The 13,827-nt window shown below is 44.2% G+C and overlaps 1 protein-coding gene across 4 annotated transcripts in view; it reads left to right on the top strand.

Moving 5' to 3' along the window:
* Positions 1-1,107: 1,107 nt before the first annotated feature.
* Positions 1,108-13,827, top strand: part of slc20a2 (solute carrier family 20 member 2) — a gene marked incomplete at its 3' end in the record, with an annotated part of 192,973 nt that continues 180,253 nt past the window's right edge. For all 4 annotated transcript variants that reach the window (XM_084330475.1, XM_084330473.1, XM_084330477.1 and 1 more), the window contains exon 1: positions 1,108-1,369. The remainder of the gene's footprint in view (positions 1,370-13,827) is intronic.

Here is a 13,827-nt window from a genome sequence, read left to right as displayed (position 1 = left end):
TCTCACCATGCCTGTCTCTCTCTCTCACCATGCCTGTCTCTCTCTCACCATGCCTGTCTCTCTCTCTCTCACCATGCCTGTCTCTCTCTCTCTCACCATGCCTGTCTCTCTCTCTCGCTCTCACCATGCCTGTCTCTCTCTCTCTCACCATGCCTGTCTCTCTCTCTCACCATGCCTGTCTCTCTCTCTCTCCATGCTTGTCTCTCTCTCTCACCATGCCTGTCTCTCTCTCACCATGCCTCTCTCTCTCACCATGCCTGTCTCTCTCTCTCACCATGCATGTCTCTCTCTCTCTCACCATGCCTGTCTCTCTCTCACCATGCCTGTCTCTCTCTCTCACCATGCCTGTCTCTCTCTCTCACCATGCCTGTCTCTCTCTCACCATGCCTGTCTCTCTCTCTCTCACCATGCCTGTCTCTCTCTCTCTCACCATGCCTGTCTCTCTCTCTCTCTCTCACCATGCCTGTCTCTCTCTCTCTCACCATGCCTGTCTCTCTCTCTCACCATGCCTGTCTCTCTCTCTCTCCATGCTTGTCTCTCTCTCTCACCATGCCTGTCTCTCTCTCACCATGCCTGTCTCTCTCTCTCACCATCACCATGCCTGTCTCTCTCTCTCCATGCCTGTCTCTCTCTCTCACCATGCGCCTGTCTCTCTCTCTCACCATGCCTCTCTCTCTCTCCATGCCTGTCTCTCTCTCACCATGCGCCTGTCTCTCTCTCACCATGCCTCTCTCTCTCTCCATGCCTGTCTCTCTCTCTCACCATGCGCCTGTCTCTCTCTCGCTCCATGCCTGTCTCTCTCTCTCACCATCACCATGCCTGTCTCTCTCTCACCATGCCTCTCTCTCTCACCATGCCTGTCTCTCTCTCTCTCTCACCATGCCTGTCTCTCTCTCACCATCCCTCTCTCTCACCACCGCCCCCCTCTTTCTCTCTTCTCTCTCTCTCTCTCTCTCACCCCCCCCCCCCCTCTCTCTCTCTCACCATGCCAACAACGTTCACGCCCCGCGAGCACACTGACCACAACTCCACAGTAGATCTCCTCACACGCGCATATTCCCCCCCTCATCATCCAAAGCTGTCATCCTGATTCCTGAGCCACAACGGCCCCGCTGGTCTCCAGCCCCAGACGCCCGGATGAAAGCAATACGCGACACATAACATTCAGAGAAACATGATTGCATGACTCGGTCGGTCGAGGGCGAGCTTCTAGGAAGAGGAGTATTGGAATCTTTGACATTTTCAACGTCCCCACTGGAATCCCGCGAGGCGACAATCCACGGGAAACGGGGCTCTGCCTGAAAAGGGAGGCTTGTGCTGCGTGGGGAGAAAACAACGATAGGCACATTTCTGGTGTCGTATTTCGCTGGTGAGTAGGCTGCGTTGCTTTTCACTACTTCCCGACATATTTACGTTCAGGTTTTATACAGTAAACGTGTATCGCTGCCTGCCGTTCTACAGACCTAGTAAGTGGGGTTGAGTGTTGTTGTTAAAACGAGATACATTAAGCCACAGTAGGACGTGTGTATCGAGCAAATGGCTACAGCCTCAGGAGTATACTCTCGGAATTGAAACAAACTAGAACGACATATGGCAACAGTAGATGTCGCACTGTTCTTAAATGTTACATTGTAACACTGTTACTAACAAGGCGAGTGCGTTTTAAACAATGTTTCGGGGTGCTCGCGCGCACACACACACACGGTGAATGGCTCGCTGCACGTGCGTTTAGTTCCAACGCTGTTTAGATGCGATACTGCCATTGTCCCCCCGGGCAGTGCACTGTCCTCGTGAATGTATGGCACGTATGTAATGCTGCAGCCCGGGTCGGTCCGCAGCAGCACAACCACAGCTACCACTGGGGAAAGGCCGGGGCATTCGCTGTAACCGGCGCACAATGCCTCATAATCACGCCGAGTCCATTTTTTAAGCTTCGCCGATGCTGTTTGACTACAGAAGGTCGTCGCGACTGCGCACGCGCCATTGGCATATATACAGCACGACCATCCAGCACCAACAATGTGGACAACGACGTTTATGTATACTGTATGTATTCGCCTCAAATCACTATCCCCCCAGCCTCAGTTCAATTCAATATGTCACCGACATGTCGTCCTTTAATCGTTGTAATACCGTTGTAAGAGCACATTTACCTAGGCAGTACACAATTTGTCAGAGATGCGCCTACTAACTATCCAGTGATGAAGTAGCCTTAGGATGTGGTTGGTTGTTGGTTACCGACTGTACAGTATGTTGTTACCGACTGTACAGTATGTTACCGACTGTACAGTATGTTACCGACTACAGTATGTTACCTCTATGGCTTGCTCGCTTCATATCACAGCTGGGCAAACGAACATGGACTGAAATTAACTTTTTAGATCTCCCGGGCGACGATATGTCATGTCATTTTATTTTACTTACTCAGAAGCATTTTAGATGACCTAAACATAAAATCCGGGCCATTTATTTGTCACACTTACCCCGAAGTTGTTGCAATGGTCCAACTTCTAGAAATGCAATGGAGAGTCTGTCTTGTTTACTTTTTACATGATGAATCGAACGCGACTTGGAGTGAAAATAAACACATTATAATAAATATGTCACCCCACAGTAAAAAAGAAAAAAAAAGTTCGATTAAATTGGCCTGGCTGTGATATGAATTGAGCGAAGTGTAGCGGTATACAGCTGGGAACCATGAAGGACGTGGGTGCTGTAACTGTTGCCTGCTGCAGAGAGAATGTGGGGGTCCGGTCGGACCGTCGGTGACCCTACTTTAGTTTACAATAGTTAGATTCTATTCAAATGTATTTAAATCATGTATTGTTGTTTTTAAAATAATATGTATATATTTGATTTGACAAAATAGGGGAAGTTCTATAAGCCTCTAGGCTTCTAAACTCCTACACAATATGGTTATGTATTTTCCCTTTTGTTTAACTCTTTATGTGTTAATAAATAAATACAAAATGTATTGTCATTATATACAGCACAAGTACAGTACAACAAAAATAAGTTTGGCATCCAACCAGAGTGCAAATGTAACAGTAAATGTATAAGTGTACAAGTGATTCAACATATATCAATGAATACTACTGAGTAATAGTGCTAAATAATCAGATGTATGTAGTGGCAGTTTGGCTGAAAAGTGGGAATACATTAAATAATCCTGCTCATGCCACATTACTGCCACTAACAGCAAGGTATACATGCATGGAGTTCATGTTACCAGGACTATAGACCTGTTCGCTGTTTACAAACATATCGTGTTCGAGCCAATCAGCAATACCAACTGAGTCACGTGACTAAGTTGCCCCGGACCTGCGCAAGCTTCTGCGCTAAAAGAATACGACGGGGCTCTATGCAGAAACCATGGCACTCCCAAAAGTTGTTTCAAAACTAAAACGGCTGGATGCCGTTTTGCCAAATCAGCATGGCTGTGAGGCGGCGGTTACACCTTTCGTTTCATTTTCGTTTCATTGTCATATGCGTTTCGCCGCGACGTCGCAGCCTCGAGTCACACTTTCGTTTTTGTCACCTGAGCACACTGATGTAGTACACTGCCAAAGCAGTAGGTGGCAGTAGGTGGCGAACATGAAGGCAATTTCAACCAATCATAACTTGAATGTGCCAATACACTTCCTGGAAGCTCCAGCAAAGAAAATGTCAACAAGGCAGGCGCCTATGGGCGCCACCATCTTGCCTATTTACTCAATGCAGCAATTCTTTTTCAGCAAAGCCTAATAAAAGTGCAATAAACAAAACGGATACATTCACTGTGTATTCTGCCTGTCATTTGTTGATGAAACAAAACTAACATCAACACAAGTGACCACCAAGAGCGGATAGTTTAGTCTAAAAAAAGATTGGTAGCTACAGTTAGCTGCATGCTAACGTCAATGGAATATGCCATTATAACAATATAGCATTGTGGCTAGAAGCTAACGTTAGCTCACGCTAGTTAGCCAGCACCAAACAGATGATATCGGGAGCTATCAATAGTTAGATAACATTAGAGACACCGCTGTGTGTATTAAACAAAGGTGAATAGATGACTGGGCCTTTTTGTTTAATGCTTGTTAAGTTGAAAGAGGAGCTTTGAGCTAACAGGGTCTGATAGCTAATGCTAGCTCATGTTAGCCAGTGGTAATGCTAGCAGAATGAATGGATGTAAACTTTATTTAACATATTGCATAATGGGTACAATACAATACAGCTCAATACAAACAATTGTTAAGGGAATGCAGACTGTTGTAGCTTGGACTGGGGTCCTTATAAGAATAACTTATTTGGGACACAGGGACACGGAGCTGGGAGCTCTGTCCCAAACACACACACACAAACTCTGTTGTCACCGGAGGGCACGCAGATGGTATCTACTGCGCATGGGCGTTTTCGCAACAACGGCTCCGTGCAGACTACACAGCTGTTGTCGGCGCGTTTTTTAGGGGTTCTCCAAAACGCAAACACAATTTAGCGTTTCAGCCGTATCCACAAAAAAACGCCAAAAAACGCATTTCTGTGTAATAGGGACATCAAACGTATTCAAAAACGTATAAAAACGAGCCACAAAAACACTAGTCTAACCATGGCCTGAGTGTGAGTCTTTCACCTTTTACATATCTAACTTTGGCATGGATTGATTTTTTAGATCGCTAGCATGGCTAAAAAAAAAAAGGATATATATTGTAGTCTGCCCCGTTGTTCTGACCAGGATTACGTTGCTTTCTGCCCCGGTGATGCACGCGTCTGATGTATATGGCGAACAGGACTATAGTTTTTGGGGCAAGTGTCCCCAGGCCTCTGTATGGCACAAGTCATTCACCTACCAGGCAGCATTATAGATAGCCTCTAACAACACATCCTTAAGACCCTTATGTTGTGCATCTTCTGTCCACCTCAGACCCACTCCTATCTGAGCTCCTGGGGTGGGGGGTCATCAAAGTGAAGCAGGCTCTGTACTTTCTAGGGATGCCCCGATCGATCGGCCACCGATCGTTATCGGCCGATAATCAGTATAAATATGCGATCGGTGATCGGTGATAATGCTTTATTTTCGCCAATCGTCAAAACAGATCTCACTCGCTGAGTTCTGTCTCAGACACCGGGAGCTGCACACAGTGCTGCGCGTCTGCTCCTCCTCCAGCTCCTCCCGCACGCATGTAAACACGGGTCTAGTCTAGTGGGACGGGACCTCCATGAGCTAACGTTAGCTACCGTTACAAAATGACCCAGTCAACTATTCACTTTTAGTTTAATACATGATGAGGCATTGTCTAACTGAACGGTATCTAGCCGGCTAGCTACTGATAGCTCCTGATATCAACAAATGCTCCAGCAATAGTCTAGTTATCTAGTACTAGTGTATGATACCTCTGTTAGCTCACGTTAGCTTAGCTCACTGTTCAAAACGAAATGTCCCATTCAACTAAATAGTTCACTGAGGCGTTGTCTTAACGTTATATTTCCGGCTAGCAGTAGCTACAGACAGCTCCTGATATCAATGTCTTATAACACTCATTCGATGCATATTCGAAGCCCGGCTTGCGTCGCAGTCACTAACGGGGATAGCTGAGGGAGTAGGGTATATCTGCAGAGCCTAGGGTAAATCTGCAGAGCCGAATGTGATTTGATCAAAGCAGAGTATACACACAGACAGTGGAGATAGCGAGCATTTTGACTTGTTGCGTGGTGGCGTTGTCTCGCAGATAATACAACTACAAGTACAAGTCTAATTATATAATATATATATTTTATAAAAAAAAATAAAAAAATTATATAATTATTTTTTTTATTAATCAAAAACGATCGGTATCGGATCGGTATCGGCCGATATGGCTCAAGACGATCGGTGATCGGTATCGGTGGCAAAAAACGTGATCGGGGCATCCCTAGTACTTTCCCCACAATGGTGTAATATACTTCCCACCACCACAGTCAGGAAAGCTGAAACCTGCCCAATTCTCCGCCGTCGACTAAAAACACACTTCTTCAATCAATATCTGAAATAAAATAAAATAATAATAAGAAAATTAAAACTATTAAAACCTTCATACTCTCTTTTGATATTAAGCACTTTGCTACTAAGGAATCTACCTTGCCTATATTACTACCTACTATGATAATGTGTCCATACTGCTATGCACTCAAGACTGTAGCACTCAAGTTCAACATTGTTTGATGAACAATACCACTTAGCGGCCAGAGTTGTACGCTTCCTGCTGACTTGTTGTACAGAACTTGTAAGTCGCTTTGGATAAAAGCGTCAGCTAAATGACTAAATGTAAGTAGCCTACCTACACCAATGATGGAGCTAATTTAAAAGTGCACCACTGAATGGATAGTATTTCCTCTCGGAATGAGCTAAACTGACCTCAGCTCAGTTGCATCAATGCTACCTGACATTGAGGACATCTCATCCATCGTTAGTTAGCTGTCGTTGGGCCAGAGTAGGGTGTTTTCTGGTTAATGGTTAACCTGTGTTATGCCAAGAGACATGCATGGAGTCTGACGCTGCCACATATTTCCTGAAGAAGTAGTTCCTCCAGTACTGTCCTGCAGAAGAGTGTAATTCATTATTTTCACATTGTATCGTACAGGCAGAGCCAAACAGAGTAGATGTCTGGCTATTAGCCATCTAATCTAGCCATAAAGGAATGAGACAGATATGACAAGTGTATCATGATAAGATGGGCAGAGAAAATACTTCCCTTTTTGTCTCTCACCTTTATGGCTACACACACACACATACATTACACACATGCAACCACACACGCAACCACACACACACACACACACACACACACACACACACACACACACACACACACACACACACACACACACACACACACAGAGCGTACAGGGTTCTGTTGATATGTCTCCATGGCAAGAATTTAGAGAGAAGCGACTATAGCAGCCGCCATCCTATAGTTTTCTCTCATTCTCTCTCTTTCTCTCTCTCTCTCCCTCTCACACACCCCTTTCTCTCTGTCTATCTCTGTCTCTCTCTCCCTCTGACACCCCCACCTTTCCCTATGTCTCTCTCTGTCTCTCTCCCTCTCACACCCCCTCCCTTTCTCTCTGTCTCTCTCTCTCGTGTCCATACTATAGGCCTATATTTCAAATTCAATAGTACATTGTTACTCGGCAGTCGGGCAGTGAGATATATTGTGGATATCGGATCCTTTTCAGTCTGAGCGCCACCGTCAACCCTGTGTAAACCCTGTGCTCTCAACAGCTCTATCCAAAAACAAGCATGGTTTAGCAAAAATGCAATGACATTGGAATGTCTATGTACTGTGCAGGACCTTGACACTGTGTGTTTAAACACACACCACTTTAAGTGTTTCAGATAGTAAACCAATGTGTGCTGTAGACTTCTTAGCCTTTTTATTTTTAAACATACTTTGCAGTAGGGCTGCAACGATTAGTCGACATAATCGACGACGTCGATCATAAAAATTCATCTACGCGGAATTTTTGTGTTGATGCGTTGTATAAAAACAAAGTAAACAGAGAGCCGGTACCGTTCATTCAAAACTGCGCAAATGCACTACAGGAAGTGCTGGGGCAGTATCATTTCCCTTGTCTGCCATGACTGCATTCTGTGTACTAACGACAGAAGAAGAAAGCAGTGATGCACGAGCAAGCACCCTGGAACCGTGATGACAGCTACTCGGATCATGGGTAAGTTTTAGCTTACATGTTGGAAAACAGAATGTCTCATGGATAATGCTTGCTAAGCGAACGCTATTTCAGTTAATATGTTGTTGAGGCTGCGTGTCAACCAACTACTATGTAACGTTAGCTAACGTTAAACAGCACCAAGCTTACAGCCTACTAGAGCACACTAGAGCTTGGCTAGGCTACCGGTGTTTACAGCTCCGTGAATTAGCACCAAGTGTCGTATTTTTGTATAGGGCTGTCTTAAATACTTCGAAGCTTCGTTCGATGGGCATGGGATTCGAATATGAAAATAAAATTCGATTATTTAAAAAAATAAATAAAACAAATTATGAATATATATATTTCTTTTTAGAATTTTTTGTTGCAAAATCAACTCTGCCTCTCTTTGTTAATTACAACAAGACAAATTTGTGTTCATTGTGCTGCTTTTATAAAGCCTCAAATGACGGCTTAAAATATTTCATGAAAGCAAAGTGTTTAGTTTGTCTAAGATTTAAAAAGGTTTAAACTTTACAGCACTGACAAAGTTGAACAAAGTGCTGTACAAGTCCCACAACATGAGAATTTTTTTTTTTATTTAATTTCGAAGGTCAGCCCCACTGGAGTATTAATCAGGTAAGTTAAGATAGCTAGTGCCAATGTCCACTGTCTATATAGCGCCATGGTCTAGAGTAGACTAGGCTGCTTTTTTTTCTCAGTTGAAAAAATTTGAACTTTTTGGGCTAAGACTGCAGAGACAGGGAACGTTAGTGCTAACTATTTTATATCTGATGATTTATAAGTTTGCTATAGCAATGCAATCACGGGTTCCTTTATGGACGCTGTCATTTGTAAATGGTGTGTTCCTCTGCATGAGATCAGAGTAAGACCAGGCCTCGAAATTAACATTTTTACTTGGTAGCACTGGTGCTCCCAACTTCAAAAAGTTGGGAGCACCAGCAACAATTTAGGAGCACCCACAAAAATGTAAGGAGCACCAACAATATATATGTAATATATTTTTTATTGATGCCTGTCTCTCTCTCACCATGCCTGTCTGTCTCTCTCTCTCACCATGCCTGTCTCTCTCTCTCTCTCTCTCTCTCTCTCTCTCTCTCTCTCTCTCTCTCTCTCTCTCACCATGCCAGTCTCTCTCTCTCTCACCATGCCTGTCTCTCTCACCATGCCTGTCTCTCTCTCTCTCTCACCATGCCTGTCTCTCTCTCTCTCACCATGCCTGTCTCTCTCTCTCACCATGCCTCTCTCTCACCATGCCTGTCTCTCTCTCTCACCATGCATGTCTCTCTCTCTCTCACCATGCCTGTCTCTCTCTCTCTCACCGTGCCTGTCTCTCTCTCACCATGCCTGTCTCTCTCTCACAATGCCTGTCTCTCTCTCTCACCATGCCACAAAGTGCTGTACAAGTCCCACAACATGAGAAAAAAATATATTTAATTTCGAAGCTTCCAATTAAAATCGAATCTCGGCCCGAAGCTTCGAATTCCAAAAAAAAAAATCGAAGGTCAGCCCTACTGGAGTATTAATCAGGTAAGTTAAGATAGCTAGTGCCAATGTCCACTGTCTATATAGCGCCATGGTCTAGAGTAGACTAGGCTGCTTTTTTTTCTCAGTTGAAAAAATTTTAACTTTTTGGGCTAAGACTGCAGAGACAGGGAACGTTAGTGCTAGCTATCTTATATCTGATGATTTATAAGTTTGCTATAGCAATGCAATCACAGGTTCCTTTATGGACGCTGTCATTTGTAAATGGTGTGTTCCTCTGCATGAGATCAGAGTAAGACCAGGCCTCGAAATTAACATTTTTACTTGGTAGCACTGGTGCTCCCAACTTCAAAAAGTTGGGAGCACCAGCAACAATTTAGGAGCACCCACAAAAATGTAAGGAGCACCAACAATATATATGTAATATATTTTTTATTGATAAAAAAATGACAATATAACAGTACTGTAATGCAGTAAAACAGTGAAAGTAGCCTTAAACTATAGTATAGTGTAGACCTAGTAGTGTAGCCTATAGTGTACACTAGGCATGTGCCGGTATGACATTTTGAGGGTACGATAACCTTGGTAAAAAATACCACGGTTTCACGGTATTCGGTACATTAAAAAAATCCCCCATTGAACAAAATGTATTACAGTGCACAATAAGCTTTTCTGTAAGTGTTATTTATGAATGTGTGAAGACTGTCTGTATTACACACAGATGGAACTGTCTGACCACTTTCAAACTAAGTACAGAATATAAAATATTTCCAAATAAACTTTCATGATTATGAATATGTAGGCTACATGTCAAAAGGGCATTTTGCTAATGTAATCTACTTGCAAAGATGTATGTTATATAGCCTAGTACTATTCTTACTGGATTAAATTTAGGATTCATCTTTTGTGGTGGATCAACATAATTCACACACGGAACTATGTGTTGGGGATAAGGGTTCCGCACGGACCATATTGTTTGTTACATTGCTGTCGGCAAACTAGCTCAGTGTGTCAACAGAGTGTTGACGTTGAGTTGATGTTAGCTGCTAGCAGGCTACCCGAATCCACAACAGCCAGGCAGCCAACCGTACAAAATACAGTCTCAGCCAATCACATTGATTTGTACAGTTAGTTAGCTCCACTCCATTGTAACCTCGTTCCCAGTTTTGTCTCCTCCGTGAGCACAACAGCTAGCTAACGTTAGCCACAGCTGCAAAAACGAACGCCAATGATGTTATGAGCTATCAGTAGCTAGCCAGCTAGATAACGTTAGACAACGGCTCGTGTATATTAAACTAAAGTGAATAGTTTCCTGGGCCATTGTTTAATGCTTCAGTGATGTTAAAAGAGGAGCTGCACGCTTGCTATCTCTGGTGTGAATGAGACAGGTCTGTGAGGGGGAGGTCGCACCAGAACAATTATTTGCACTCGCACGAATGCTCCCAATTATATTTTGAGGTCGCACAGATACAATTTCGGTCGCATATGCGACCAATTTGGTCGCAATTTAGAGCCCTGAAGACACACGCATACACACACACAGCTCCTCTCACTCACACACAGCAAACAAAAGACCTAGAAGTCTGTCTGATCTGACTCATCATCCTCTCCTCTCCCCTTACAGCTGTTGGAGATGGTGGAGCCTAGTGAGTGGATCCACATCACCCCCCTGGACCAGGTTAACAGCCCCATCAGAACCACAGTGCTGGGGCAGAGGCTGCTACTTTTAAAACATTATTTGCACAGTCATTATCTTTACATTTAAACTTGCATTTTAATTTGTATTATTTAATTTGTTTTCATTATGATTGATTATTGTATTTGTTATTAAAATACATTTGATTAAGCAAGTAGCTTAATTAAGATCCAAATTCAAATGTTTCATGAGTCCTTATTTAAATTTGCTATGGGATCATGTTAAGGCAGAGGGAGGGTGACATTCACAGGTGTGCAGACTTGAGCATGTGAGGTAAAACATGCACTGGAGCCCTGAAAATGAGCCACGCCCACAGGAAGCAGAGATGGAGGGTGTGACAGAAATAATCGTTAGATTAGTCGACTAATCGGAAAAATAATCGACAGATTAGTCGACTACCAAAATAATCGTTAGTTGCAGCCCTACTTTGCAGCTATCTGACTTTACAGACTAACCTGCTAAGCAAGACAACTAGTTCAATCATTAATTAATTTACAATGGCTAATAATAAAATATTTGTTGTTGTTATATTTTAAAGGGATAGTTCAGATTTTTGCAACCCTATTTGCTACTTACCAATGATGTTGTTGATAGGAAGAGTCCCTTCTCAACACAATCCACGGGGCGGTGTAGTAGGACAGATAGGATGGTGTAGTAGGACAGATATGATGGTGTACTAGTAGGACAGATATGATGGTGTACTAGTAGGACAGGACAGTGTAGTAGGACAGGACAGTAGTAGGACAGGACAGTGTAGTAGGACAGGACAGTGTAATAGGACAGGACAGTGTAGTAGGACAGATATGATGGTGTACTAGTAGGACAGGACAGTGTAGTAGGACAGATATGATGGTGTACTAGTAGGACAGATATGATGGTGTACTAGTAGGACAGGACAGTGTAGTAGGACAGGACAGTGTAGTAGGACAGGACAGTAGTAGGACAGGACAGTGTAGTAGGATTTGCATATCGCCCCAACAGGTCCACGGAGGACGCCATAGCCCATGTGCTGCACACAGCAGCATCACATCTGGACAAGAGGAAGGGGAACTATGTGAGAATGCTGTTCATCGACTACAGCTCAGCATTCAATACCATAGTCCCCTCCAAACTCATAGCCAAGCTCAGGGACCTGGGCTTGAACTATGACCTGTGCCAGTGGGTCCTGGACTTCCTGACGGGCAGACCCCAGGTGGTAAGAGCCGGCAACTGCACCTCCTCATCCATCACGCTCAACATAGGGGCCCCCCAGGGCTGTGTTCTGAGCCCCCTCCTCTACTCCCTGTACACACATGACTGCGTAGCACAGCGGAACAACAACACCATCATCAAATTTGCTGATGACACAGTAGTGGTGGGCCTGATCTCTGCCAACGACGAAAGGGCCTACCTGGAAGAGGTAGAGAACCTGTCACAGTGGTGTCAGGAGAACTGCCTCTCCCTGAACGTCAGCAAAACAAAAGAGATGATTGTGGACTTCAGGAGGTCGGGGGTCAAGGACTACAGCCCCCTCAGCATCGACGGGGCACCAGTTGAGAGAGTGAACAGTTTCAAGTACCTCGGAGCCCACATATCCGAGGACTTGACATGGACCACACACATTGACAGTGTTGTGAAGAAGGCACGACAACGCCTCTACTTCCTCAGGCGCCTAAGGAAGTTCCAAGTCAGTCAGAAGATCCTTAGGAACTTCTACTCATGTACAATAGAGAGCATCCTGACCGGCAACATCACCTCCTGGTTTGGGAATAGCACTGCACAAGACCGTAGCAGACTACAAAGAGTGACACGTTCAGCCGAACGCACAATTAGAGGGGGGCTTCCCACCCTCCAGAACATTTACAACAAGCGGTGCAAGGGGAAGGCTAAGAGAATTATTAAGGACTCGAGCCACCCGAACAACTGCCTCTTTGAACTGCTGCCGTCAGGCAAGCGATACCGGAGTCTTATGGCGAGCACAGAAAGACTCAGAAGGAGCTTCTATCCCCAGGCCATCAGGCTGCTAAACGAACAATAATCGCTAAACGAACAATAATCACTATGCAACAACCATCAAATGCACACAGCACACACACCCACACGCACACACACACTCACTCAAACAAACAACACACTGCAGCACCCACTCTCCACACTTTAGATCACACAAACACACTTACACTTTATATTTATTGATAAAGGATTTGCACTACAACTCGTACACCTACTGTGAATTGTACCTAAACTGCACCTCGTCCATTTATGCCTTGCACTATATAGTATTGTATATTAGTACACTGCACAGTATTGTATATTGTATGGTAACTACGTCTACGAACATTGTACATATGTCTAAACTGAACACTGTGACCTCTTTTTTTTTCTTCTAATTTTTACTATGTTTTTATTTCATACTTATCTTGTCATGCACAGTCTCTGGAGCGCAACAGTAAGAAGCATTTTGTACAAAAGTATTCTGTACTTCTGTATGACAACTATTAAAGAAACTTGAAACTTGACAGGACAGTGTAGTAGGACAGGATGGTGTAGTAGGACAGGATGGTGTAGTAGGACAGATATGATGGTGTAGTAGGACAGGACAGTGTAGTAGGACAGGACAGTGTAATAGGACAGGACAGTGTAGTAGGACAGGATGGTGTAGTAGGACAGGCCATTGTAGTAGGACAGGATGGTGTAGTAGGACAGGACAGTGTAGTAGGACAGGATGGTGTAGTAGTAGGACAGGACAGTGTAGTAGGACAGGACAGTGTAATAGGACAGGACAGTGTAGTAGGCCAGGATGGTGTAGTAGGACAGGCCAGTGTAGTAGGACAGGCCAGTGTAGTAGGACAGGACAGTGTAGTAGGACACGGCGGTGTAGTAGGATAGTGTAGTAGGATATACAGGACGGTGTAGTAGGATAGACAAGATAGTGTAGTAGGATAGTGTAGTAGGATATACAGGACGGTGTAGTAGGATAG

This window comes from Notolepis coatsorum (genome assembly GCF_963971535.1).
Source record: "Notolepis coatsorum genome assembly, chromosome: 1".
NCBI classification, from domain to species: Eukaryota; Metazoa; Chordata; class Actinopteri; order Aulopiformes; family Paralepididae; genus Notolepis; species Notolepis coatsorum.
The sequence above is the reverse complement of the archived record's forward strand: the minus strand, read 5'-3'. Positions and strand labels throughout refer to the sequence as shown.